The sequence below is a fragment of the Squalius cephalus genome, assembly GCF_949319135.1.
Source record: "Squalius cephalus genome assembly, chromosome: 19".
NCBI classification, from domain to species: domain Eukaryota; kingdom Metazoa; phylum Chordata; class Actinopteri; order Cypriniformes; family Leuciscidae; genus Squalius; species Squalius cephalus.
The window spans coordinates 4,099,874-4,127,615 of NC_137140.1; the positions used below are offsets into that span (position 1 = coordinate 4,099,874).

Below are 27,742 nucleotides of genomic sequence, written 5' to 3' on the forward strand. Positions count from 1 at the left end.
TGCCAAATGTCTGATGTTACCAGTAAAAAGTATTATTTTTATATCTAGTCAGTGACAGTGTGCCAGCATATTCGTCTAAAATAATTCTGTTTTCAGCTTCAGAATCATGAATATTTTTTATTCTGGCGTCTCTATTGTCCTTTGCATTGGGTTACCTAGACTAAGCCTCTTCCTTTACACCCACAATGTAATACCAAATTTAGCATTTTAATCAACAGTACATTTTATGTTAACCTTTTATCATATGTCTTGGAGTATCGCAGTATTGTGAAATGTATCGAATGGGGACATGAGCGTATCGTTACACCCCTAATACATGGGAAAACAAAGTAACTTGCATTACTTATTTGAAAAAGTAACTCAAATATTTTGTTCTAAACTTTAAAGTAATGCATTACTTTAGTTACTTGAAAAAAAGTAATTGGATTACGTGACTCGCATTACTTGAAATGCATTACCCCAACACTGATCATTACATGATTTAATTGAATGTGACGAGACAAGACATTGTGTTAGATACAAGACTTGCTGTCAGAGAATATATCTTACATTAATTTTATGTTGAGTTATGTTTTATGTATTATTTGATTTAGTTAGATTTATGCTTAAAACAAAACAAAATAAAAAAATGATGGGCTAAAATGTATCATTGATTTGGTTAGTTCCAGTCGATTAATTTGATTGGCTGGCTGATGTTCAAAGAGTGCTTATATCGAGTCCAACACTGAACGCTGCTGCCCAATCTCCTGCACCATGGCAAAAGAAATTCAATTTGGCATACAATTATGAGCATACTGTCTAAATTGAATATGACAGAACAAGTATGCAAAATAATGGCGAGAAAACATGCATTTTCATTAGTTCTCCTTGCTGGCTGTACACAAAAACAAACAAGCGCAGTCCAATTCATGAACAAATTACTCTTATGAGTTGGTTCTTTTAAAGAATCGTTCAAAAAGACTCACGAGGTACCAGTATGGATCATACACATAGACATATCCATCACTGAATGAACGCTCTAAATTAGTCAGAGCGGTAACTGAATCAACTGAATCAATGCTATCTGACTCACTAGAAGGTTATTATGTTATTATGTCCATCTTGCAATGATGCAAACTCTGCACGAAAAACTTACTGGTTGTTCATATGACAGTGTGTAGCTACCGAAAGAAAGTTTTATGTCATCAATGATATTTTAATAAATTACCACATGTAACAATATCACATTGCAATCACACTTAATCACCAAAAAGAGGCAAGCGAAACCTGGCTCAGGAAAATCCAATATTAACCAACTGGAGATCCGCAGAACCATACGTCATAGCAGTGTGAGGACGACAGCGCCAGCCTAACAGTCTGATGGGCAGGGTAAAAGCATCTAAGGGGTGGAGATGGGTAGGTTTAGGGGTGGGTTTAGGGATCAGGGGGTGGAGATGGGTAGGTTTAGGGGTGGGTTTAGGGATCAGGGGGTGGAGATGGGTAGGTTTAGGGGTGGGTTTAGGGATCAGGGGGTGGAGATGGGTAGGTTTAGGGGTGGGTTTAGGGGTCAGGGGGTGGAGATGGGTAGGTTTAGGGGTGGGTTTAGGGGTCAGGGGGTGGAGATGGGTAGGTTTAGGGGTGGGTTTAGGGGTCGGTTTAGGGGTCAGGGGGTGGAGATGATGGGTAGGTTTAGGGGTGGGTTTAGGGGTCAAGGGGTGGAGATGGGTAGGTTTAGGGGTGGGTTTAGGGGTCGGTTTAGGGGTCAGGGGGTGGAGATGGGTAGGTTTAGGGGTGGGTTTAGGGGTGGGTTTAGGGGTCAGGGGTGGAGATGGGTAGGTTTAGGGGTGGGTTTAGGGGTCAAGGGGTGGAGATGGGTAGGTTTAGGGGTGGGTTTAGGGGTCAGGGGGTGGAGATGGGTAGGTTTAGGGGTGGGTTTAGGGGTCGGTTTAGGGGTCAGGGGGTGGAGATGGGTAGGTTTAGGGGTGGGTTTAGGGGTCAAGGGGTGGAGATGGGTAGGTTTAGGTATGGTATATGTAAGGTGGTTATGTATGGTATGCGGTTCCGGCATCAGACTGTTAGGCTGGCGCTGTCGTCCTCACACTGCTATGACGTATGGTTCTGCAATTCTGCAGTCAGACATATCTCGGAAAATCTACAGACGCTGTGTTTTTTCTTGTGCTGTTTTTGTGGAAGAATCTCCAAACTGAATTCAAGCATGTTGAAAGCACATTACACTGTTACTGGCAGCTAAAAGCACAGTCAAATTAGCCAAAGTATTTCACAGATAAACTCAATGGGCGCGTGACGTGTGAATGAGGTGCGTCCCATTTCTGTTGATATCTGCGCAAGATTCTGTGTGCGCCTGCTATATGATCCAATAAAGAGGCAAGAAAGACATGACTCACCTAGATATTAAGCTTAGAAAGACACATTAAAGCGCTCTGTCTGCAGAAGCGGATCCAGTCTGAGGTGTGAGGGTGAATCAGTGTCGGTGCAGAGAGGCGAAAATATTGCTTTTTTAGGAAATGGTCCATTTTGAGATATTTCCTTACATAACCGGTCTTCTTTCAGACTAATGGAAAGACGTATTTCAGAGTTACATGACATTACATTTTATCTATTTGCATCTGTAGATTTCATTAGTTCACTTTCAAAAAAATGTTTGCTGATAATTTACTCACCCCGATGTCATCCAAGATATCCATGTCTTTCTTTCTTCAGTGGAAAAGAAATTAAGGTTTTTGAGGAAAACATTACAGGATTTTTCTACACAGAATGGACTTCAATGGCAACCAACTATACCAATGTTCAAAGAAGGTTCAAATGTCCGTCTCAATGCAGCCTCAAAGTCTCTATGCGATCCCAGTCGACAAATAAGGGTCGTATCTCGGGAAACGATCAGTCATTTTCTAAAAATAAATAAATATATATATACTTTTTAACCACAAATGCACGTATCATCTCTGAGATGCGCCACGTATTACATCATCACATTGGAAAGGTCATAAAAAAAATATATATATATTAAAAATTAAAACAAAGATGTCGGACGATTTTGAAGTTGGAGGAGAAAATGAGATGAACTTTTTCGCCCTTCCCTACCTTTTTGAACCAGAGTACACAGACAAATAACTTCGATGACGTGACGCGTGACCTTTCCAACGTGATGACGCAATGCGTGGCGGATCTCAGAGATGTACACGACGAGCATTTGTGGTTAAAAAGTATATATATATATATATATATATATATATATATATATATATTAGGGCTGGGTAAAAAATATCGATTTCTCGATTTTAATCGATTCTCATTTTTATGAAACAATATCGATTCTTAAATCCCAAGAATCGATTAGTCATCCTGTTTTCAGTTGATGAATGAATGGATCATTGTTGCGCACATCCCATCCAATAAATCGCAATAATCTTTGTGCTTTGTTATTATTGATATGAAACAAAGTCTCAGATTTCAAATTACGTCCATTTTCTTACGAAATTCAAAAACATAATTACCGTTTTGGCGCTGTGGCCTGAGATCGCTCCGGCGCAGCTCAGCTCAAGAGAAGCAACGGAAGCAACTCTTCCGCCTTAATAATACCAGTTACAGCGCGAAATAAACATGAATGAGCATCTGAAATTGTGTTAAAAGATAGAGTACATCTTATCGAAGTCCGTATCATGTCTCATGGAATCGCTCAATCAGTGTTTCAACCGTGGAAAGACGTTAGTAAACAATGTCATGTAACGTCACATTTACCTCAGAAAAAACATATTCAGTGATCATAAACTCGTCAGTCAGCTAGAAAAGTTAACTCTAGAGAGGACTGAGGAGCATTTTGTTAAATATATGCACCATATTACCATATTATATATTCATTATAATTTTTAATGTTCTTCAATATTTAATGCATGTTTGAATAAATCTGGAAAGTTTTTTATGACAGCCATCATTTAAAATTTTATATAATTTCATATAACTTTATTATTATAAAAATAAATAAAAGTGTATTTTAAGTGTTTGTATAGCCTACATCAGTTAATTTTTACCTTCAATATTATAGTAGGCTAATGAAGCCTATAGGCTACAACTGACTCCCATGGTTTACAACATTAAGAGATTTGTTTTCCTTGAGAAAATTTGCAATGTATTGTACCTGATATCCAAAATAATCGATATTGAATCGAATCGAATCGTAATCGAATCGAATTGCAAGCTTGTGAATCGAAATCGAATCGAATTGTGAAATTTGTGTCAATACCCAGCCCTAATATATATATATATATATATATATATTTTTTTTTTAGACATGTCGAAATGACAGATCGATTCGCTAGATAAGACCCTTATTTCTCGACTGGGATCGCATAGAGACTTTGAGGCTGTATTGAGACGGACATTTGAACCTTCTTTGAACATTGGAATAGTTGGTTGCCATTGAAGTCCATTCTGTGTAGAAAAATCCTGGAATGTTTTCCTCAAAAACCTTAATTTCTTTTCCACTGAAGAAAGAAAGACATGGATATCTTGGATGACATCGGGGTGAGTAAATTATCAGCAAATTTTTTTTGAAAGTGAACTAATCCTTTAATCAGGATAGCGCCATATTTATTTTATGACAGGAATGAAATGAGGCTGTGAGGGATAGAAGTACAGAGCGTTCAATGGATTGTACTGTTGTTTAACAACATACCAATTATTCAGTTGATAACATCTTTCTGAAAAAAACAAACAAAAAACTTTCAGTAGACAAAAAGGACCTTTATACAGTGCTTGCCACTGTAAAGACTATCCCTCGTTTTCATCTGCGTTTAATTCAATATGGCGTCTAAACTGACTAAGGTCTATTACAATACCTTTAAAGAAGTCAAAACTCTTCACTTCAGCGGCACAGGTTTTTTTTTTACAGAGGGATTTGTTCATTTATCATTCGATTGATTTATATAACATTTTATTCCTAAAAACATGGTGAATAATGTATTTTATTCTGGCTGTTGGCAGTATTTTCTGATTTATGGAGTAATAAAAAGAGAAATCTTAAATCTCCTCCGTAAAAACCTTTAATATGTCAGCAAAACGTTGAACCTGGCTTTATGCAATGTTCATATTTCTGTTCTGTAAATGGATGCAAATGGGTGCATATTTAATTAGATAATGCCTAATTTACATAATTATTTAAAAATGACACCTCAGAAATGAATGAATTCAGAATGTATTGTGATTAATTAAGCGGGAAAAGTGTGGTGATATCTATTAGTTCAAATATTTACTCTATTCAACAGTACACTGAAAAAAAGTTGGTGAATTTGCTAGTAAATTTCAATTACTGCTAATTACAGAGAAACAGCAAGTTACTCATTGAATTAAACGTAAACATTTTGTAGAAAGAATGAACTAGTATTTTCTTGTAAAACATATTTCAATAATATTTTATTTACAACTTTGAAAAACATTTTTTTACAGTGTAGTGTCTTGCCTTAACATAAAGCACACTGTCCTACATGATCCAATGGGTCAAGAAGCTCTTGTATGGGGTCAATTTGACAACAAATGTCATTAAAAATAATGCGTATGAATCATAAAATCGAACATGGTTGAAGACACATCTACAAAACAATGAAAACAAAAGGAAAATCATCAGAATTGCGAGCAAAATAACGTTTTCATTTCTTACAATAGTCAGTTATACTCTTGGATTTTCACTGTAAAAGCCATAATTTGAATAATTAAAATTTAACACTAAAGTTATAAATGTTTGAGTAGAGATTAATAAAATTTGTTTAGGTTAATGTTATTTACGTACATTCGTTGAGTTTATTCTGTAATGGTTTGCTCTGGTTTACTATTGGATTGCCTTTGGAACATTCTTTAAAATATCTTATTTTGTGTTCAACAGAAGAAAGAAACTCATACAGGTCTGAAACAACTTGAGGTTGAATAAATTATGACAAAATGTTATTTTTGGGAGAACAATCCCTTCAAGCACCTTTAGAATAGGCGGTTCCTTTAAGAATGAAAGAAAGCGTCACGTAACGTGTAGGACAAAGCTCATGGAGATGAGGAATACATAGAAATAACATTTAATAATCAAACTCTCAGGGGAAACACCAAACACTCACGCTTACATTGACAATAATGGACCAAGACTGAAGGAGAGCACAAGGTATAAATACATAGCGACTAACAAGATAACGAATGAGGTGATTGACAATGCACTGGTGATAGACATGACTAATTAGAACAATCAAGGAACACTAGGTCACAGGACTGAACCAAAATCACAATGAAGGGGGGAAACACAGATTATGCATGTAACAGAAAGATGGAGCAATACAGTGTTTGAACAGAGCTTATTTTGTTTCTTTTGATTGTTCAAGAACTTTCAGTAAACAACTGAAACCTGAATGAAGACCGAGTCAATACTTTGCCTGAAAGAATAACGAAAGATCATTGCTACATTCACCTTCCAAGACCCCTAGGATGAGATACACAGTTTGAATGACTATACATAGTTCTGATTCTTTCTTCATAACTCTTGTGGATAAATTACATAATTTGTCATCTAATTATGAATGTCTGACATCATAGTGTCTGTTTCAAATGACTCCTTTAGAATTCCTCATCTGTATCAAAGCCCTTCATTCTTTCTAGTGATCTGAAATGCCATTCATCTCTTTCTCTACTCTTTCCCTCCCCCTATCCATCCCACTTTTCTCTCAATGTTTAGGCTGTCAACTCCGACACCCACTCCAAATGCCAGCGCACTGACCAAAAAAAAAAAAAAAAAAAACCGAGCAAGGAGGACGATGACAGATTGCCACAACCGCACAAAAGAATCCTTCAAACTCGACTCAAACCCTTCACATTAAAAAGGCCACTATTAATGTCTACTCAGTCATGCAGCACAGACTTTACTGCGCTTCTTTGTTTATGGCCTCCAATGGGACTTTCCCATTTAAAATGCTTTTGTCTTTGTGGATGAGGCTTATGTGACACTAGCCCGAGGCTTAGAAAGTTTTACCGCCAAGCTCAACGTGTTCATAAAAACGCTCAGTGAGAGTGAATGAAGATTGGCCTGATCTCTGTGGTAGGGAGACATGTCTGGCATTTTTAAACGAACAACAGTCAATAGTTGCTGTCTGAATTTTTCACAAATAATTAGGCTATGACTTACAGACCTCGTGAAATCTATCTTTAGTGTGCCCCTAAATGTACCAGAAGAAAATACACTTTTGGCAGTGATACATTTACAGTCTTTCTCTTTCAATAAAATGCATCAAAAACATTATGCACTACGGGCGTGACGCAAGTGTTTTTTGCTAGTTTCAGTCCGACGCAGTTCTCATTTTCACGTCCTGCGCCACTGAGGTCTGATGGTCTGAGAACGAGGTGTGTTCAGGCGCATTGAACAATTGAAACCTGGTCTAAAGTCAATGGCGCAATATTTATTTTTTTGTTATTTAAAGGGCGCGTTAGTAATATGAGCCTATAGGGGGGTCCACAACGTGGGTACACTCTGCTTATTAAACACACAGGGACGCACAGTAGCACACAAACATGCCAAATATTTAAAATAAAAGGATTGCAATGTAAAAGATTATTATTGTGTACATAAAGAATCCGGCTTGTCCCATAGATGTTCTGCTTGCGCACTTTTACCTCACGCACGAGCAGATCCGTTTGCGCTCTGGAGACGCGTTCGGTCTTTCCACTATCAAATTCCGTCATGTAAATAGCGAATCTGCCATGGCGTGAGCGCAACTGGCATTTAAAGGGAATGGGAGATGAGACTCTGATTGGTTTAGCACATGGAAATCCCAAAACACACCCATTATTCATTAAGAGAATAGGGACAACCCTTTTAGACCATGTGCCGGGAGCGCCGACCATTTTTCCCGTCGTTAAACTAGCAAAAGTGGACTTAAGTGGAAAAGTGCACTTGCGCCCCCTGCGCTTTAGACCATGCGCTTCCTGTAGATCATTAAAATAGGGCCCTTAGAAACGTTTTGTCCAATAAAATAATAGAATGAGAAAATTCTATGTATCCTGTATGTTTGTCTTCAGCTGCATTAAAGCTAATACTTTGAATCCATCAACTGGTTGCAAACTGGTGCCTTCATTGCTTTAGTCCATAATACAACCTTTACAAAAAATAATACGTCAAGTTCATTTTATAATGGCAACTTAAATTCAAGTATATTTTCCAAGTATACTTTAAGTATACTAAAATCAATGTACTAGTAATATACCATTTCTTCTCGAGACTAAATTAGCTCACTTTTTAGAAGTGTACGTTTAGGTGTACTTTATAACAGTAGTAGACAAAGATACACAACTGGTTTACATCTAAGGTTTTTCTTTTTAAGTTGCAACTTTACTGTGAACTATACAGCTATGATGTGAACTAGTAAACATAAGTTTAAATATATTTTCCAAGTGTAATTTAAGAAGTATACTAGAATCAGTGTACTTGTAAGTGTACTATTTCAATACTTCTCGAAACTAAATTGGTCCACTTTTTAGGCCCTGTTCACACCTGGTATTAAGATGCGTTTTGGTCGATCGGATCACAAGTGGACGACGCTAAATACAGGTGTAAATGGGGTTTAAAACGTTTTGAGCTTGTCCACTTTCGACCAGTCGAAAACACATTTGCTTTCGTAGGGTAAATGCTCATGTGGTTGAACTCTCCGTCTACTGACCTAATGATGGATGGAGACCCAAGTTTGGTTTGAAGATGAAAAACGTACCAAGCTCAATGTTCTCCCACCATTCCTGATTTCTAACACACACTTGAGGCTGTCAGAGCAGAAACGAAAGCTGTGCTCTGTGTTTTTCCGTTGTCTCTGGGCGCGTTCATTAGTAAATTGCCTCGTCCACTTGTGATCCGATCGGCCAAAACACATCTTAATACCAGGTGTAAACAGGGCATTTGTTTATAAAAGTATACTTTTAAGTGCAACAGTAGTAGCATTGAGTACACAACTAGTTTACATCTAAGTTTCTATTGCAATTATAGTTTACATATAGTTGTTTATAGTTTATTATAGTTTACTTTTTAGGTTAACCAAAGTACACTTTGAAGTATACTCCCAGTGAACTACCAGTTTAATCGTTTTCATACTGAAAGTTGTCTTTAAGTGAACTCAGTTCACTCTTTAAGGACTAACTTAAGTCAAACTTCAAAAAATTCAAGTTCCTGAATTTTGAACAATTCACTCAAATACTCTAATGTTCTTCAGGGAATGAGGAAAATTCTGGGACAAATTAAGTTGAAATAGTTTTGGTGCCATCAGATTCGGCTTTAACTCAAACATACTAATACGCTTTCTAAACGACATATAAATAATCATTGGACTCATAACTGGGCCTATAGACCTTATGCACCAGAGAAACGAGGGCGCCGCCATCTTTAGAATATTGTCTTTTAACTTCTGTTTTTGCAGTCGCTCTGAATATTTCTATGACACTGCTGTCCAGGAGTAATTAGCTTTTGAAGTGGATTTACTTAATGTAAAGTTAACGAAAGTTATCATGAGGACTGTAATGTTTAAAGCAGATGACTAAACAAATGTCAGTCGACCGGGAATATTTTAAAACGAGCCGTTCATTAATAAACACGCAAAATCGCTGTGAAAATACAGACCGGAAGTCAAAAGACAACGAGCGCAGCGCTGAAAAGGGGCGGGGCTACATAAGGTCTATACATGCTAAAACCTCCCAGTAAAAAACAAGACATGTTGACTTTGAATTTGCGTCATGCATGCTACATGCCAACTGTGCTGCCTATTTGTGTAGCTGGGAGAAGGTTCCTCTGAGAGCCTCTATCGTTGGCCTCGCGCTGTGAGAGATATGATATCCCGCAGGCAGTCAGATATGCTAAAGCAGGGTTATTATCTGGAGTGAGTGATACGGGCAGATACTGAAGCAGCACTACAGTGAAGCACATTCAGATCCATTCCCTCTCACACTCGCCTCTCAGTGCTCAGCGCTTTTGGGGATTCTCGCAAATCTACATCTTTTTTTTTGACAATGACGTGATACATGAGAGGATTTTGGTATAACAGGTGTGTATTGTTTTAGATGTAGAATAAGGGAATGTTTTTGTGCAGTATTAACCATAATCTTTACAGACATGCATACAGTCGGGTTCAAAACTGTTTTACATTTTTATTCAATTACGCGAGACACAAAAGATAAAACCATTGTTTTTTCAGGCACTGGTTAATTTTGAGATTTTGGGCTATTATAACATGTCTTTTTCAATCTAGTGGAAAGAAAACATACAAAATGCACATTTATTTTATTACACTTCATCTATTTGTATCTGTATATTTCAAATACAATATATATTTGAAAAGGCCGTGAGTTTTTTCTTCTGAACTGAGGCAGAAATCTGCAGCAATTACAAAAACTTTACAGTTTTATTCTGAAGGGTTTGTTAACACATTATTTGAATGATTTAATACAACATTTTATTTCTTATTTCATGGTGATTTGTTTGGGTTGGGTTGACAGTATTTTCTGATTTACTCTAATATGTCAACAGATTGAAACACGATTTTTGAACCTGGTTTTATCAAAAATGTATGCAAATTAATGTATATTTAATTATATGTCATTTACATATTTAAACATGCATGCAGAAAACTTGTAATACAAAGCAATATGATGTAGTAAGGTGAGATCTACCCTTTTCACATGTGTCGTCTTGCCTTAAAGGGACACCAGGCAACTCCTGAGTGTTTTTTTCTCTACGAAGCTCCCCCTAGTGTCTGGTAGTAAATGCTTTCATACACTCTGTCGTAAAAACGAACTGTTGTCACCCCACCCCCCTCGCCACGAGCAACCCAGCTGAGCAGAGGAACCGGCTATTTCAAAACCAGTTATGTCTACCGAGGCAAGTAAAGCAATACTTTCTTTCCAACTGATGGCGATTTTTTTTATTTTATTGTGTTGTCATGCATACTAGTATTTTTACCGGGAACGAACGATATGAACGAGGCGAACTACTGCTTTCGTGTTTGTTTGTTTTTGGGAGAGTGGGCATGAGCATAAAATATATATATATCGGAGGCTAATATTTGTCTAAAGTTATATTAGCAAGGTTCATCTAGTAGAATGACGGTTACCTTTGCCTGTCTAAGAAAACATCAGAACGTTTTTTCTAGCTCGATCATGATATGTGCAACATGTTTATTGCCTATTATCAGACGCGTTGACTTAGTGACATAAAATAAAAGTGTAAGTTACACAAATAAAACCGACAGAGGAACGGCCAAACAACTACAGAAATCAAACGTGTTTGCTAATGACAATGCCTAACATCAAAGTTATAGTATCTAGCGTAACGTTACTAGTAAGCCCATAACAGACAGCGATCATAATAAAAAAACTTTACAGACAATAGCAAACATCCTGAGGTCACAATTACTTGAAATTTAAATATTAAACAGTTTATTCCAAAGATACTTAACTTACAAGTGCAACAGCGGCCAGGTCAGCATCCGTTTTGCAGGCTTCTGTTTCTCTCAGTTCTCGCCATTCTGAAAAAGCCGGTCCGATATTTAACTTTACTCGAGTCTGACTTCTTGCTCGGTCAGTCTCCCGTTTCCTCTTTCGTTGGTCCTCCGACAAAGATTTCCTAGCTTTCTGCTTCTTTTTACAGGCTCAGCCTCAGCCATAACTCAATCTATCGTTGCCCTTTGCTTAGCTAGCCGGTGCTTGAATGGGGGCGTGTAATTACGTGTGCAGTGCCGTCAAGCAATTCGTTACATCGCGAGACCTGATATCACGCGATACTTCCTGACACCGACCCGCGTCCCAAAGTTGCAAGTGAGTTTTTTCCGCTCTCGGGCACCAGGGGGGTGCGAAACCACCACCATTCAACCCGAAATAAGTAATATAACCATTCCACTGACTCCGAAGCTGTTCAGTTAAGGTTAAAAAGTTACCTAGAGCCCCTTTAAATTTATTTTAACAATTCAATTTTTTTTTATTTTTTTTTTAGTGTACAGTAACTTTATTTTACAGCAAGGCTTTATTTGTTAACATTAGTTAACTACATCAGTTAAAATGAACAAGCAATGAACAACACATCTACAACATGTATTAATCTTAGTTAATGTTAATTTGAACATTTAATAATACATTTCAAAAATCAAAAGTTAAATCTGTTAACATTTGGTTAATGAACTGTGCGCTAACATAAACAAACAATGAACAGTTGTATTTTTATTATCTAACATTAACAAAGTTCATTGTTAATGTTAGCTATTATCTAATATTAACAAATGAAATCTTACTGTAACTCTTTTTTTTCTGTTTTTTTTTTTTTACATTTTTCAAAATCCCCCAATTTTTTTTTTTTTAACCCTAAAATCTTCATTCATCTTGTTATATTCACATTTTTACCCCCCTGAAGTTTATAGCACCAGATGCAGTAAATCCTATTATATCACAAATTAAATCAGCACTGAAGGTCAGAAGTTAAAGTTCAAAGGTTGCAGGCTTCTTCTGTTTAGCTGTGGCCTCTCATAAACCCGTCTCCATCACTGAGCCAATTAGTGTAGAGTCAGTGTCCCTCTTCCCAGAGGTTATCCTAGAGTTTTAAACATTGATCCAGGACAATGAGGACCCGCATTCATGAGCAGGGAAACAATAGGGCTCTTTCCTCTAGAACTTAAAGTGCCTGGTGGTAATCCCGCATTGTAAAACATAAGCCGCAAACCACATTTCTATTATTCTGCACCACTTCAAATTAGACTCCACACTTTCAAGCACAAGAACAATAGCAATACCTCGCAGTAAACTGAACAGTCAGACAAGCAGCTTCATAAAATAACACAATTACCTCAACATGACCTCTCCCTCTCTCTGCCTCAATCTCTCTCTCCAACTGATGCAATATCGCACGTCCTGTACTGTCACTTCCTTTATTCACTTCTTTCACACTCCAGGGAAATAAAGGCCTTTTTTTTTTTCAAGAAGAGAAGCAAAACAACAGGCTCTGCTAGATTCTGAATCTTCATATTCCAATCCCCTCTGAATATTCAGTGAATTTTCAATCTATCTCAGGCAAGTCTCACAGGGTTAGCTTGTGTTTCGGCTCAGGGTTTGACTGACAAAAGAGTGTCGGAAATTAATCACAACAGAAAGATTTCTGACCCGAAAGAAGTATGTAAAAGATCCCTAGATGTCTATATATATATATTCATAAGCACAACATATTATAACATTGAGCACTGCAAACCCTAAGGCTCAAAATAATTAATTGGTTTGAGTAGAGCGAACTCAAATTAAACAAATAAGTGCAATCAAATTACCTTTTATGAGTATTTAAAACTTTCTTTTCCTTTTGAGTTCACAAAACTGACACATTTTAAGTATTCTGAATTGTTTCCTTGTTTTGAGTTTAATGAACTTGTTTCTTTTAATTTAGACAAACTTAAATTTAACTCATGAGTTTATGCATACTATATGTTTTAATGAGAAAGAAAGAAAGAAAGAAAGAAAGAAAAAGAAAGAAAGAAAGAAAGAAAAAAAGAAAGAAAGAAAGAAAGAAAGAAAGAAAGAAAGAAAGAAAGAAAGAAAGAAAGAAAGAAAGAAAGCTAAAACTGTAACACTTTACAATAAAGTTCAATTTATTAACATTGGTTAACGTTATTAATCAACATGAACAATGAAAAAATTGCATTACTAAAATGAAAAGTTGTATCTGTAGTTAAAGGGTTACTTCAGGATTTAGCATTAAGCTTTGTATTAGTAGAAAACCTGTAGTATTTTCGAATTACCGTGCTTTCCACCCTCATATCCCCCTGAGACAAGAGATTTATGTATTTTTTGTCTGGAAAAAATCCTCCGATGACGCAAAAATCGTCATTTTGCGTCATCGGAGGATTTTCTGGCCAGAGGCTAAAGACTACAGCCAGTAGATGGCGTTGTTCCGCATGTTTTCAGCCCGCCCATACAGGGAGGGATCTCACTCACAGAATGTACACAGTGTCAGCCGTCTTTCTTTGGAAGCTAAGCTAGCAGGCTCTTGTTCTGTGGAGAAAGCTGAATAGTAGGAGAAAGCTGAGTAAGTAGGGAAAACCATCCTCCTTTTCCCGGACTTGTCCGGCGGGCGAGATCGTTCAAAATGTCCGGGATTCAGCTTTTGCGTTCTGCGGTCGCCATTCATTGTTTAACGTTACATGCAGCTCACCTTTTGTTTCAATCTAACTGAATTCATTCCGATTGGTGAATCTGAATGCAGTGTTTACATGAACGCTAAACAAGTGATCGGTTGATGTGCGTTTTACCCTTGCTAAGAAAATTCCCGCTCCTCCGTGAGAGATGCGAGACCCGGCGCGTCTCAGTAACACCGGCCTCGCGTCGTTCTCCCGCGGCCGTCAGCCTCGTTCTGCTCGCCACAGTAAACATAATGAATGGCAACTGTAGAACGCAAAAGCCGAATCCCGGACATTTTGGGCGATCTCTAGAGATCCCTGTCAAACTCATCACGTAGGCTAAGCCTTGTTGTTTTCAACTAGTGCGCACTCTTACCGGTAGGCGTGGCCTCCTAAGGCAGCGAAGCAAGTGCATTCTGGGAGTTGTTGTCTTTCATCCACATGAGCCAAAAATACATTTTCTGGCTTTTCTCAGTCTAGAAAGCTCCAAATTCAAAAATTTCTTCACATTTCTTCTACTTAAATGACCTATTTTAAATACACATTCATCTTCCCAGAGGTGAAGTATCCCTTTAATGGACCCAAGCTTACACGAACTAACAATGAATTTTTCACTGTATTTTTATTAACTGATTTAACTAAAGATTAATAAATTCTGTAACAAATGTACAGCTACTTGTTAATTAATGATAGTAAACATACTAATATTAATTAATGAGACCTTTTTGTAAACTGTTCACGGTTAAACATACATAATCGATTTAAATAAATAAAAATACTTCTTAGTAATTTTGTTTCTAATGTCCATAATTAAAACAAATAATATGCATATTCATCAGTACATTCCAATCTCAGTGTTATTTTAATATTAATTATATACCATTAGTTATATTTTCAAGTAGCTTTTATTTCAATTTTTTCAGTTTTAAGTCATTTTGTTATGGCCTTTTTTCATTTCTATTAGTTTTTATTCATCTGCAATTTATATTTATTTCAGTTTTTAGTTCATTTTAGTACCTCAACTTAAAAATTTTATTCCATAACATTTCTAATTTTCTTTCGAGTTCAATAAAATCTACAATTTTATTTTATTTCAGCTTGATTTCAATTAACAATTTTTTTTAATAGTTTCATTTAACAATAACAACACTAATTCCAATTCTTTTAAAGTTTCATATTTTATCAAAACATCAAAAATCTATCTCTTTTTTTATAATGGATCAAATCCATGTAGTTGCACACAAAACAAAAAAAAAACCTATACAAAAACAAACCATAATATGACATCGGCCCAAAAGCGCGGGGCCACGGGTTGCACCGCCCACTCTAAACAATGATGGGTTGTTTCAACCCAAATTTGGGTCAAATGTGTACAAACCCAGCCGTTGGGTTAAATTTTTTTATTTAATTTTTAATCCAACGGTTGGGTTTGTCCATATTTGACCCAAATTTGGGTTAAACCAACCCTGCATTTTTTAGAGTGAAAGGACGGCCCTGACTAAGCAACTTGTTTTAATAACTGGTGTGTTGATCTAGTAGCAGCGGATTATCAAAGGGCCTTTAACTCAAAGCTGTGCAAACATCAAATGGAACATGAATTTACACTGAAGATGCAGGAAATGCATCATATTACAGAAGAAAAATGGGTTTCGAACGTCTTGTTCATCATAGAAGATTCCCGCAATCAATCCTAGACTGAAACTAGACCACATCAACTCTAATGAGGCTTTTAATCATAGACTCTGTTGTGTGCAAAGCTACTTTAAAGGGTTTGTTCCTAAAAACTTGAGTGACTCATGATTTGAAGCTCATCTGTCCATCAGAGATGATGGCGGGTCTGTAGGTGATTGAACTCTAACCTGAAAATGACCGTTCCCTCAACACTCCAACACACAGCAGCGTTTCACGACATTCAGACATGATGCACACACTCAAACACATCTCTGTTTTACATATCCACTCTAATTTTGTTCATGCAATGTGTACAAACACAGCCGATACTGTAATTGCACCATCACATGGACAAGCACTGTAATTTCACCATCAAAAGATGACGAGCACCTTTAAATCGGTGTCATATAACTAGATAGCAAATGTGGTGACAGACAGCCAGCCAGTGATGATAATGACTATATTCACACATAAACTATGTATGAATCAGTCCTGCTAGCTAAGGGAGGCCTGGCTGTGCTCCACGTGTACGGTAGAGACCCCTGCGTATTCAATACCTCCATAAACGACGTTACAGGGAGTAATTGCTGTGATGACACATATCGCGGCCGCCACCGAAGAAACAGAAACCAGAGCAATCAAGGACAAAGACGGAAATCACACATATTGTACAAATAATATCAAACTGCTTGGCATTCATCATAAATTTCCATTTCTTTCCACTGGCCTCAAAAGAAGGTTTCGTCCATCAAAAAATGGATTACTCTGTCTGTCAGATTTTATCAGCCAGTTATAAATTTTTTGTTTCGATGATTATTTTAACCTTTTATGTAAATAGTCTGTTATACTGTTATAAAGATCTCATTGATTTACATTACAAGCTGTCAGAATTCCATCTTTCTTTTTGGTCATATAAATATCAGCATCTGCACCAAATTGCCTATTTTTGCTCAGTTTGAGCCTCTGAATAAAATGTATTTTTCCTCTAAGTTTGAGCTCCATATTCTCATGTCATGAGTCATAAAAGCGTGATGTGTCAAATATGATACTCATCATAAAACACATGGGCCTACTTTGTGTTAAGGTTGTTTTTTTCTTTTTTTTTCTAAAAGTTCATTAAACTATGGACACAGCTTGTTTCTGCCACTGAATAAAAAATAAAAAAGATCATTTCGACTTTTTATTTTGCAATTCTGACTTTTTTCCCCACGCAATTCTTACTTTATAACTTACAATTGCGAGAAAAAAGTCAAAATTGTGAGATAAAAAGTCGCAATTACCTTTTTTATTTTTTATTCTGAGGTGGAAACAAGCTTCCATATTAAACTGTTCAATTTCAAACAACTTTTTTCTGACTATTATTTCATATTTGTCCGGCTTTACGGGGTTAAACAGTTTTACTTCTTTTGATTCATTATAAATTCAATTAAATGCATATGAAACAAACAAACACTGTGACAGATGAATTCACTAAGTGACTAGGGATGGGCATTTTTGTTCTTTTTTTCCTTTCCAGTATCCGGATAGCTCAGTAAAACAATTAATCGATTAATTGGGGTCCTAAATATCATTTAGATGATGAAACTATTTTTAATTAAAACATACTGTTGATGAAAATATGACGAGAAAATAACAATTCTTGTTATTATTAATAATGCACCATCAATGTTTTTGAAAAACAAACGAATATGATTGTTTCAAATAACCCAATTCAAATGCTAAAAAGATCACCTTTAGTTTGGCATTAACCTACTATTGTTTTCTATCAGTGCTGTCAATCGGAATTATTATTTTTTTTCCTCCTACTATGAAAGTCAATGGCGACAGTAAACTGTCTGGTTACCAACATTCCTTAAAATATCTTCTTTTGTGTTCAACAGAAGAAAGAAACTCATACAGGTTTGGTACAACATGAGGGTGAGTAAATGATGACAGAATTTTCATTTTTAGCCAACTACCCCATTAACATTAAACTATATTGTACATTACATAACTGTAACAGGCTGTATACATGGCATGGCATGTATTCTCCACAAATGTATGTAATAGTGCACTGAATCCATTCAGAGGGTCTAAATATACACTCTTCTTCAGCATGGACTCAAAGGGAAGCATAAGGAACATAAGGAACTCTGGCAAAACTGACAGAAGCTAAATAACATTTTTGCTTCTTTCTCCTTCCCATTTCTCCTTCTCCTTCCCATCATAGCGTACCTTTTTCATATAGGCTGTGTACTTATTGGTGACACCATGCATGGTCCTATGAGGCACGACATTTCGGTCCTTTATATGTCTCTACAAATAGCGGAACAACAACTCATTTGACTTGATTTGACTTGAATATATATGTAGCCATAGAGTGCAAAAGTTGGGTTCTGGAAGTAAAATCGACTTTTAACAATAACTTGTAAGCCTTAAAGACAGCCTTACTGTGAGCTACGAGGATTAGTGTTTGCTTCTGTTTAAGCTGTTAGCCCACATTATTTCAACTTACTTTTAAAATAATAGTGTTTAAAAGCCGAATTCGTGGTGAAAAACTACATTGCCCATGATGCTGTACAGACAATTCCACCAATCAGAGTCGAAATAATCAAAAAAAATTAAAATAGATTATTTTTATAAATATTATCAACATTTTTAAATGAAAAGTTTTATATTTCTCCATCGTTTATTTGATTATGCTGTTCACAATGCTTCATGCATACACAGTCTTTGTAACCAAACCGTTTTTCTGATTTTTAAATATTTTTTGCTTTAAACCAAAGTTTGTAATGTTATGAATCTAATCACAGATGGTTAGCTTGGTTCACAGCTTATAATGCTTTAACAAAGACTTTTTTTTAAATCCCTATGGACGAAATAAATGGAAAACCAAGGAACCAAGGCAGGCACTTCTGCAATCAATTGCCATTCATGACTGTATTTTACTGACAATAATGAAAAATCATTCTTCCTTGTTTTAGTATAAATCAATGTGAAAACATCCCTTGATTATGTTCAATAGACCTTTAAAACAGCATTTCTAATATGCTTGGCATTAATGGCTGTTTATTTGAAATGAATTGGGGAAAAAACAAAACATTTTGAGGCATTTCAGAGCAAATACATAAATAGTTATTTATCAATGCTGAAATAAATGGCCTTTCCTGGATGTGATCACAAACTGATGAAACATGATTATAATAATACAGTGATGAAAAAGCAAGAGTAAACAGTTTGAAATAATCAGCAAAACTTGCTGTGAATTAATAACTGGCCAATAATAAAATCTGACAGATTGAGTACATTAAAACTCTCAACAAATGCCACTATGAAAGTGAATTTTGATGGGAGGTTTCGGCTCCATCAACCTTACATCAAGGGAAATATCACACTGGTTAGAATACAAATCTGACTAATGCAATGCATGAGAAAAGGCAGTAAGACTTATCATTGAAATATCAAAGAGTCAAACAACCAACCTGACCACAGAAATGATTTCGACACGCACAGGGATTATGTGAATTTGCTACTGCAGAACAATCTCCAGTGGACAATATTACAGGATTTATTCATAATGCACAGAAAGATGAAGTATGTGCTTGAGTGTTTTTTTATTAAGAGCAGGTGTATGTATTTTTAGACCTCCAAAGGCACTCAGGTGAAAAAGGGGCGCTGTGTCCTTGAGAACGGCAACAACCTGCCATTTATATCCACTTACATCTCATTATAAACTCTTAACAAGGAAGGTTCTTTATTGCCATTTTTGGAAGAACCGTTAACATCCATGGAACCTTTTCATTGAAGAAAAAGGTCTTTATAGTGGAAAAGGGTTCATTAGATTTTCAAAATGTTCTTCACACTCTGGTTCTGAGTCCCACAGTGGTAAAAATCAAGCGTTTAATGTTGCTTATATGTCTATGTGGTGTTTTTAATATGCTTTAAGACAAACCATGTGTAAATTCATAAGTCGACACCATTGCTGAGTATTTTCTCCTTAAAACTGCAGTGAACCAAAGACAGTCTCAAAAACACGCTTTGAAATCGCTGGTGTTTCTGACCTCACAAACTACCTTGTAACCAATCAGATCAACGTGTGATCGTCAACGAGTGGATCTCTGAGCTGAGTGAGTGAGCGGAGGCGGGGCTCATTTGCATATTCATAGAACCATGTATACTAAATGAGGCAAGGGTGTAGAGTTACATTCAAGATATTTTAAGGCATGAAGACATATTTGTCAAGGAAAAAAACCTTTAAATATGTCAGTTTGGTGATTAAAGATGAGTTTTAAGTGATAAAATTATTGACTACAGGGGGACTTTAAGAACTGTTCACTGAAAGGTTCTTTGGGAAACCAAAAATGGCTCTTCTATGTGAAAAATCCCTTTTGGAACCTTTAGTTTTTGGTGTGTATCAGTAGTAGACATTCCTGATTTTCATGGGAAGGCATTTAAAGTGGTTAACGTCACTTAAACATTCAAAACCATTACGTGTGTCAAAAATGTCAACACACATTTGTGATCCTGGACCACAAAACCAGTCACATGGGTCATTTTTTAAAAATTGAGATTTTATTTTTTAAAACATTGAGAAAATCACCTTTAAAGTGGTCCATTTATGTTCGCGATTGTGCTGCATTCACTCACAAAAAAAATATTTTTTATATATTTACGGTAGGAAATTTACAAAATATCTTCATGGGACATGATCTTTACTTAATATCCTAATGATTTTTGGCATAAAAGAAAAATCGATAATTTTGACCCGTACAATGTATTGTTGGCTTTTGCCACAAATATATACCGTGCGACATGTGACTGGTTTTGTGATCCAGGGTCACATTTTACAAAAAGCTGAATCGCACACATTGAACTAGTCCATCACAAACACACACACATGAACATATTTACCCTTAATTATCTTCTGGGACAACAACGGCAGCTGGCTAATTGGTTAAGAAGCGGCGACGGTAGAGGTTAAGCACCGCAGGGATTTGCTCAGTACTTACTGAAGACATCCTCACAGAAACACACAAAAGCATAAAACTGAATATCTGGGGGGGAAAACATAGCACACAATTCTATTCCGTAGGTCTATTCAGACAGAGCCAGTTTACCCAGAGGAGGTCAGGTACATTTGTGTTTCACAGATGTACTTTTTTGATTTAAATCCTGCCTCAATCAAACACATCTGTGTTTTTCTCACACATGCCTAGAATGGAGAAAATTACCTATTGTTTTGTCAAATAACTCAGGGGTCCTCTGAGAAATCTAATCCAGTCCGAATGGAAATGTCTGTCATTTTTTTTATCATCATAATGATTCTCCTCATCTATTCTGACCTTCGTCGAACACAGTAACTAGTCATTACACTGCCGGGTGCACCTTCATTACGGATTCAGCATATGTTCTGGGTACAATAATGGTCCGTTCAAGAAGTCATGTCGGAAAGATCGTACTTAGCCTAGAAGTTGAACGCACATGAACGTCACCACAAAGTCATAATTACGAGTGGGAAACTCATGATTTTCTTTAATCCCAGGGTTTCATAGTTAGGGGCAGTCTATACCTAAAACAATATATACATTAGAGTCCCCCTGTAGTCAATCATTTTATCCCTTAAAACTCATCTTTTCCTTTAAAAAAAAAAATGTCATGCCTTAAAATATCTTGAATGTAACTCTACACCCTTGCCTCATTTAGGATACGCGGTTCTATGAATATGCAAATGAGCCCCGCCTCCGCTCACTCACTCAGCTCAGAGATCCACTGGTTGACAATCACACGTTGATCTGATTGGTTACAAGGTAGTTTGTGACGTCAGAAACACCAGCGATTTCAAACCGTGTTTTTGAGACTGTCTTTGGTTCACTGCAGTTTTAAGGAGAAAATGGTTTGTCTTAAAGCATATTAAAAACATATAAACAACATTAAAAGCCACAGGGGGACTTTAAACATTATATGCCTAAAACAATCAGTAAAACTGGCAGAAAATTTGCAGATGCACTGTTAACAAGTAAAATTAGGACTTTGAAACTCACTCTCAATGAAGCGAATCAATTGCCGGCAGTAGGACTGGTCGTTACTAACTAGAGTCAACTCAAGTAAGCAACACTTAAAGAAATGTCCAGTGAGTGATGCTAAAAGCGTGCTCAGAAACAGATGCAAGTGAATGAAACGGTATACTGTATATTCTCTCTCTTTTTCTTACAAATTGAACATTACCAGTCTCATGTGAACAATCTTGTGCCTGCTGTGAAATCAGGTTTCTCATATCCCAAGGCCATGTATACTTTCCAGGCCTACAATGCTATCCTTCGGGCTTTCTGATTGGCTGTTGACAGAGGTCAATTTTCCTCATCATCCAGAGAAAATGACTCTCAGAGAGGAAGCCCAGCTCTACTTCCAGCACATTAGGACCGTTTTCTGCCCGTATAACAGCAAATGAGCCAGGATCTGCGGGGAGTGAGAGCAAGCAGAACCAGGCAGAAAGACCATAATAAAGAGCCGAGCAGAAGGCAAGAAAGATGTGTGTGTGAGTGAGGCGGCGTGGTCACTAGGGGTGCGAATCACAATTTGATTTCTATTCAGAGAGTAACAATACGATACCAAAACCCTTCAGCCTATTAGTTCTTGGTTATAAAACACATCTGAAGGCTGTCTGAATGGCCTGGAGACGCACCCTACACACACTGCTTCTTCAGTGTTGCAGAAAAACCTGTTGCACAATCTACTTCATGCCTTATGTCATCTGATTTAGCATGTACAAAGCCTTTTAGTATATTGTTAAAACATCCACCTTCAGGTCACAGTACACGTGTCTTTTCTGTGAAATCATTACAGGTTTTTATAAAGTAAATAGCAATAACTTCTATATTGTTAGCAATAAAAACAAACATTAACTGGACTGAGGTTTATTTGATTATTCCACATAATTTATTTTTATTTTATTTTGGAAAATCAAATATAATACATCAGGCTTCTGAGGAATGCTTGTTTGTACATCTCTCAATCATCACTGCCCTCTTAAAGCTACAGAGTTTGATCATAAAACTAGGCATTTAAATATCATATTAAGACATAATTTAGAGATATAGTGATAACTGAAATTTATATGCTTTTTATGCAAGCAGTAGTGTTATAAAAATCTCATTGATTTACATTACAAGTCTGATGTATTGAATATGATACAAAACATAAAACAATAAAAAAAAACACAAGCAATCTGACTATTGTTTCATCTGTAAGTCTTTTACACATATCTGAAGGCTGTTTGAATGGTGCAAACACATTACTGAAGATCTATAAATGTTATGTTTACTGCTGATTTAAGTTAACAGAGTTCTTAATAATTCATGTAAAATTCCAATAAAGTTACTTTGTGGATCAATCCAGCATCGTCTGAGGGGGAATTGTGATGTATTAAACTAGTTTTACTGGTCAGGCATGACAGAATGAAACTGGTCCTTAAGCATCACCTTAAAATGACATCTTCTTCCATATTGTGACGTACAACCGAGTGCAATGGATTATCGAAAAATATGCTGGGCATGTTAGGTAAAAAAAAATAAAAAAAAATAAAAAAAATAATATATATATATATATATATATATATATATATATATATATATATATATATATATATATATATATATATACACACACACACACATATATACACTCACCTAAAGGATTATTAGGAACACCATACTAATACTGTGTTTGACCCCCTTTCGCCTTCAGAACTGCCTTAATTCTACGTGGCATTGATTCAACAAGGTGCTGAAAGCATTCTTTAGAAATGTTGGCCCATATTGATAGGATAGCATCTTGCAGTTGATGGAGATTTGTGGGATGCACATCCAGGGCACGAAGCTTCCGTTCCACCACATCCCAAAGATGCTCTATTGGGTTGAGATCTGGTGACTGTGGGGGCCATTTTAGTACAGTGAACTCATTGTCATGTTCAAGAAACCAATTTGAAATGATTCGAGCTTTGTGACATGGTGCATTATCCTGCTGGAAGTAGCCATCAGAGGATGGGTACATGGTGGTCATAAAGGGATGGACATGGTCAGAAACAATGCTCAGGTAGGCCGTGGCATTTAAACGATGCCCAATTGGCACTAAGGGGCCTAAAGTGTGCCAAGAAAACATCCCCCACACCATTACACCACCACCACCAGCCTGCACAGTGATAACAAGGCATGATGGATCCATGTTCTCATTCTGTTTACGCCAAATTCTGACTCTACCATCTGAATGTCTCAACAGAAATCAAGACTCATCAGACCAGGCAACATTTTTCCAGTCTTCAACTGTCCAATTTTGGTGAGCTCGTGCAAATTGTAGCCTCTTTTTCCTATTTGTAGTGGAGATGAGTGGTACCCGGTGGGGTCTTCTGCTGTTGTAGCCCATCCGCCTCAAGGTTGTGCGTGTTGTGGCTTCACAAATGCTTTGCCGCATACCTCGGTTGTAACGAGTGGTTATTTCAGTCAAAGTTGCTCTTCTATCAGCTTGAATCAGTCGGCCCATTCTCCTCTGACCTCTAGCATCAACAAGGCATTTTCGCCCACAGGACTGCCGCATACTGGATGTTTTTCCCTTTTCACACAATTCTTTGTAAACCCTAGAAATGGTTGTGCGTGAAAATCCCAGTAACTGAGCAGATTGTGAAATACTCAGACCGGCCCGTCTGGCACCAACAACCATGCCACGCTCAAAATTGCTTAAATCACCTTTCTTTCCCATTCTGACATTCAGTTTGGAGTTCAGGAGATTGTCTTGACCAGGACCACACCCCTAAATGCATTGAAGCAACTGCCATGTGATTGGTTGATTAGATAATTGCATTAATGAGAAATTGAACAGGTGTTCCTAATAATCCTTTAGGTGAATGTGTATATATATATATATATATATATATATATATATATATATATATACATGGATAGTATTCATTATAAATATTCATTATACTTTAGGATAGGCTACATAACATGCATTTAGAAAATAGATTTCACGTAGTCATTAATATAATCATAAATAAGTTACATCTGTATCAACCATTACCAAAAATTAAGAGATAGATCGTCTCAAAAACTTATTTGAATTTTTTTCTGCTGGAAGATGACTGTCTTGTTGAACACTTGCAGCTGTATTTAGTAGGCCTATGTTGCACTATTTTCACACTAACACACAACCACATGCGACTAAATTTACTCAACAGGCATTTGATTATCAATAGGACCTACAACCTCTTGGAGCAAGTGAAGAAATTATGTTTTGAGCCAATGTTGATTTAGTAAGATTTAATTGCGCTAACATCAGGCTGATCACTGTGAAATATCCACACGCTATCGTTTCACGTAAACCAAGTTTAAATATCGTAACAATAAAAAGTATTAGAATAAAGTCAAGTGTATGATATTACAAAAAAAATCACCAAAAAAAAAAAAAAAAAGTAGTTAACGAGTGCCGGTCCTCCCTATATGCAAAGTACCCCTTGTTCTCAATGAGGGCTTTTTAGGGCTTTGTTTTAGTTTTGTTTTTGTTCTTGGCTTCCAACAATTATAAAAACATGATGCCGCTTTCCGTTTCTTTCCTTTAAAGCGGTGCGCTGTCACCATACATAACATCCAAATTAGTCATTATTATTTTAAATTATTAAAAGTGTATCGAGCTGCGAAAGAGAAGCTGTTCAACAGACGGCTTTTGGTCCACTCGATCGAGATGGAGAGAAACATGGACAAGTACAGACTACTTTGGGCTTTGGGCGTGCGCTTAAACGGTCAAATACAAAAAATGTAAACGCATTCAGATGTGTCTTCAGTGAACATAAACAGCTGGTAAAGTAATCAAATGCTTGTCATTGTATTAGGTCTGTGCGATTGGTCTTAAAGTGACAGCAGCCTAATAATCCCACAGCTGTCTGTCCTTTAATGTTAATGAAACAACAAAAGAAAATGAGAGAATCATTCACTGCACCTCCCTGAATAACTTTAATAAGAATCAGTGTATATGTCATTCATACAGTGAAGATTATGCAATCCTTTATTTATTTTTTACATTTGATTACTTTATTAAATGTCTGTAGGCCTATAGAAGGCTACTAGCCTATAGGCTAAATTGTTCATTTCATGCATATCTTTTTTTCTGTTGTATTTGTCCTATTGTTTTATTTTTTCATTGTATTACTGAACTTTTCAACTCACTGTTGTTGATTGACAGTGGGGGTCATTGGGGTTTTTATGAACGCCCCTGACAAAGTTTTGCTTAGGGCCCCAGAAGTCTAAAACCGGCACTAACCGCCAATATCGTTGGTATTCGCGATATTATCATAAAACATTTGTGGAAAAACTGTGTGAAATGGATCTATGTTGATCTATTGTTGCAGGCTAAAACTAACAACGACTGTAGAAACTGTGGTATTTGTATAAACTGGTTAGCATGGTAATTTTTTGTAAAAGCTGACAAGCCTAGGAAGGATTCAAATATCAGTCGACACTGAGGAAATCGGTGCATGAAAGGTTTTATCCTGGATTACCATTACCTCCTGGCAACACACGGTGATTAATGACACACACACACACATATACTCAAGGCGAAGACGTAGCCTACCTTGCTTATCTTTTACTTTCTGTCCCACCTTCCTCCGCTCGCGTCCGCACTCCTCACCGGTGTATCCTGAGTGATGTGTTTCCTTCGCGTGCTTTTTCTCATGACAGCTTTCCACCAGCCACAAAATACGTTCTCCTTTCCCTTCCGCGGATACTTGTGCTGAACATTGGCTGGTTTCTCCGTTCTGCAGAGCAATAACGCCAGTGAGTGTGTGCAATGGCAACGGAGCGCAGAGGACTAGTCGAGAATCAGAAGAAAGCGATGCACCACTGCAGTGTGTGTGAATGAATGCGATGCCAGCCTGAATGAGACACGCCACGCTGCACACACAGACAGCAGCACAACCTCTGCCTTGACCAACTGTAATGTCATGTATTATTCATAACCATGGGAGGGACTATCGTCACAACTGCTCGTTATCATGCAAGAGGTGCTGCAAGGTCGACGTTAATCAAAAGATCGTTTCTGACCCTGAGAGGAGCTGTAGCCGAACGAGAGTCCAGTTTCAAGCCATCAAGTAGCCTATATTCACAACTAAAATATAACAATGTAAATAAACAAAATTGTATGTTTTTGTATTTGTCCAGAGTCCAAGGCTTCAAAATATAGTAAAAACAGTAATATTGTGACATATTAATTCATATTTAAAATAACTGTTTACTGTTTGAATATATTTTAAAACGCAATTTATTCCTGTGATGTAAAGCTGAATTTTCAGCGTCTTCAGTGTCACGTGATCCTTCAGATATCATTGTATTCTGATTTGCTCAAGAAACATTTCTTATTATTATTAATTATTATTTTTTAGGATTCATTGATGAATAAAAAGTTCAAAAGAACATTTTGAACCGTTTAAAATGTTTTTTTTTTTTATTATCATTTTAAATATCTGTCACTTTTGATCAATGTAATGCATCCTTGCTGAATGAAAGTATTTAAAAGTAGTCTGGTTGTGACTCAGGCAACAAATTTGCTTCACTGCTTGTCCTTCAAAGAAATAATAAAATATTATGCTATAAAATATTTATGCCAATGCCAACATTTGTTATTGTTGTAACCTTTCTCTTTTTTTTTTTTTTACTTCACAAATTTTTTTCAAGAATACCTAATTCAGAAATTGAGACTGTTCATTATAGCAAACGTGTTTTCAAAACATATTTTGATATGAATTGTATTTTTATTGTAATCACATCACTGGCCTTCATACATTTTTCTTCAATCTTTAGAGGAAAGTCTGCAGAGTTTGCCTTCACTGTTTTCTCTCTCTGTTCCTGATGCTTCACATTCTTTCAGAGTTCAGGAGGATAGAACTTTAAATGGCA

The 27,742-nt window shown here is 36.6% G+C and overlaps 1 protein-coding gene across 3 annotated transcripts in view; it reads right to left on the minus strand.

The window, feature by feature from the left end:
* tanc2b (tetratricopeptide repeat, ankyrin repeat and coiled-coil containing 2b) overlaps positions 1–26,807 on the minus strand; it is a 187,730-nt gene extending 160,923 nt beyond the window's left edge. For 2 of the 3 annotated variants that reach the window (XM_079851837.1, XM_079851836.1), the window contains exon 1: positions 26,421–26,806. The gene's annotated coding sequence lies outside the window, so the exon portion shown is untranslated. Of the gene's footprint in view, positions 1–26,420 lie in introns of all 3 variants that reach the window. The other variant, XM_079851835.1, reaches the window with a different exon arrangement.
* Positions 26,808–27,742: the final 935 nt, after the last annotated feature.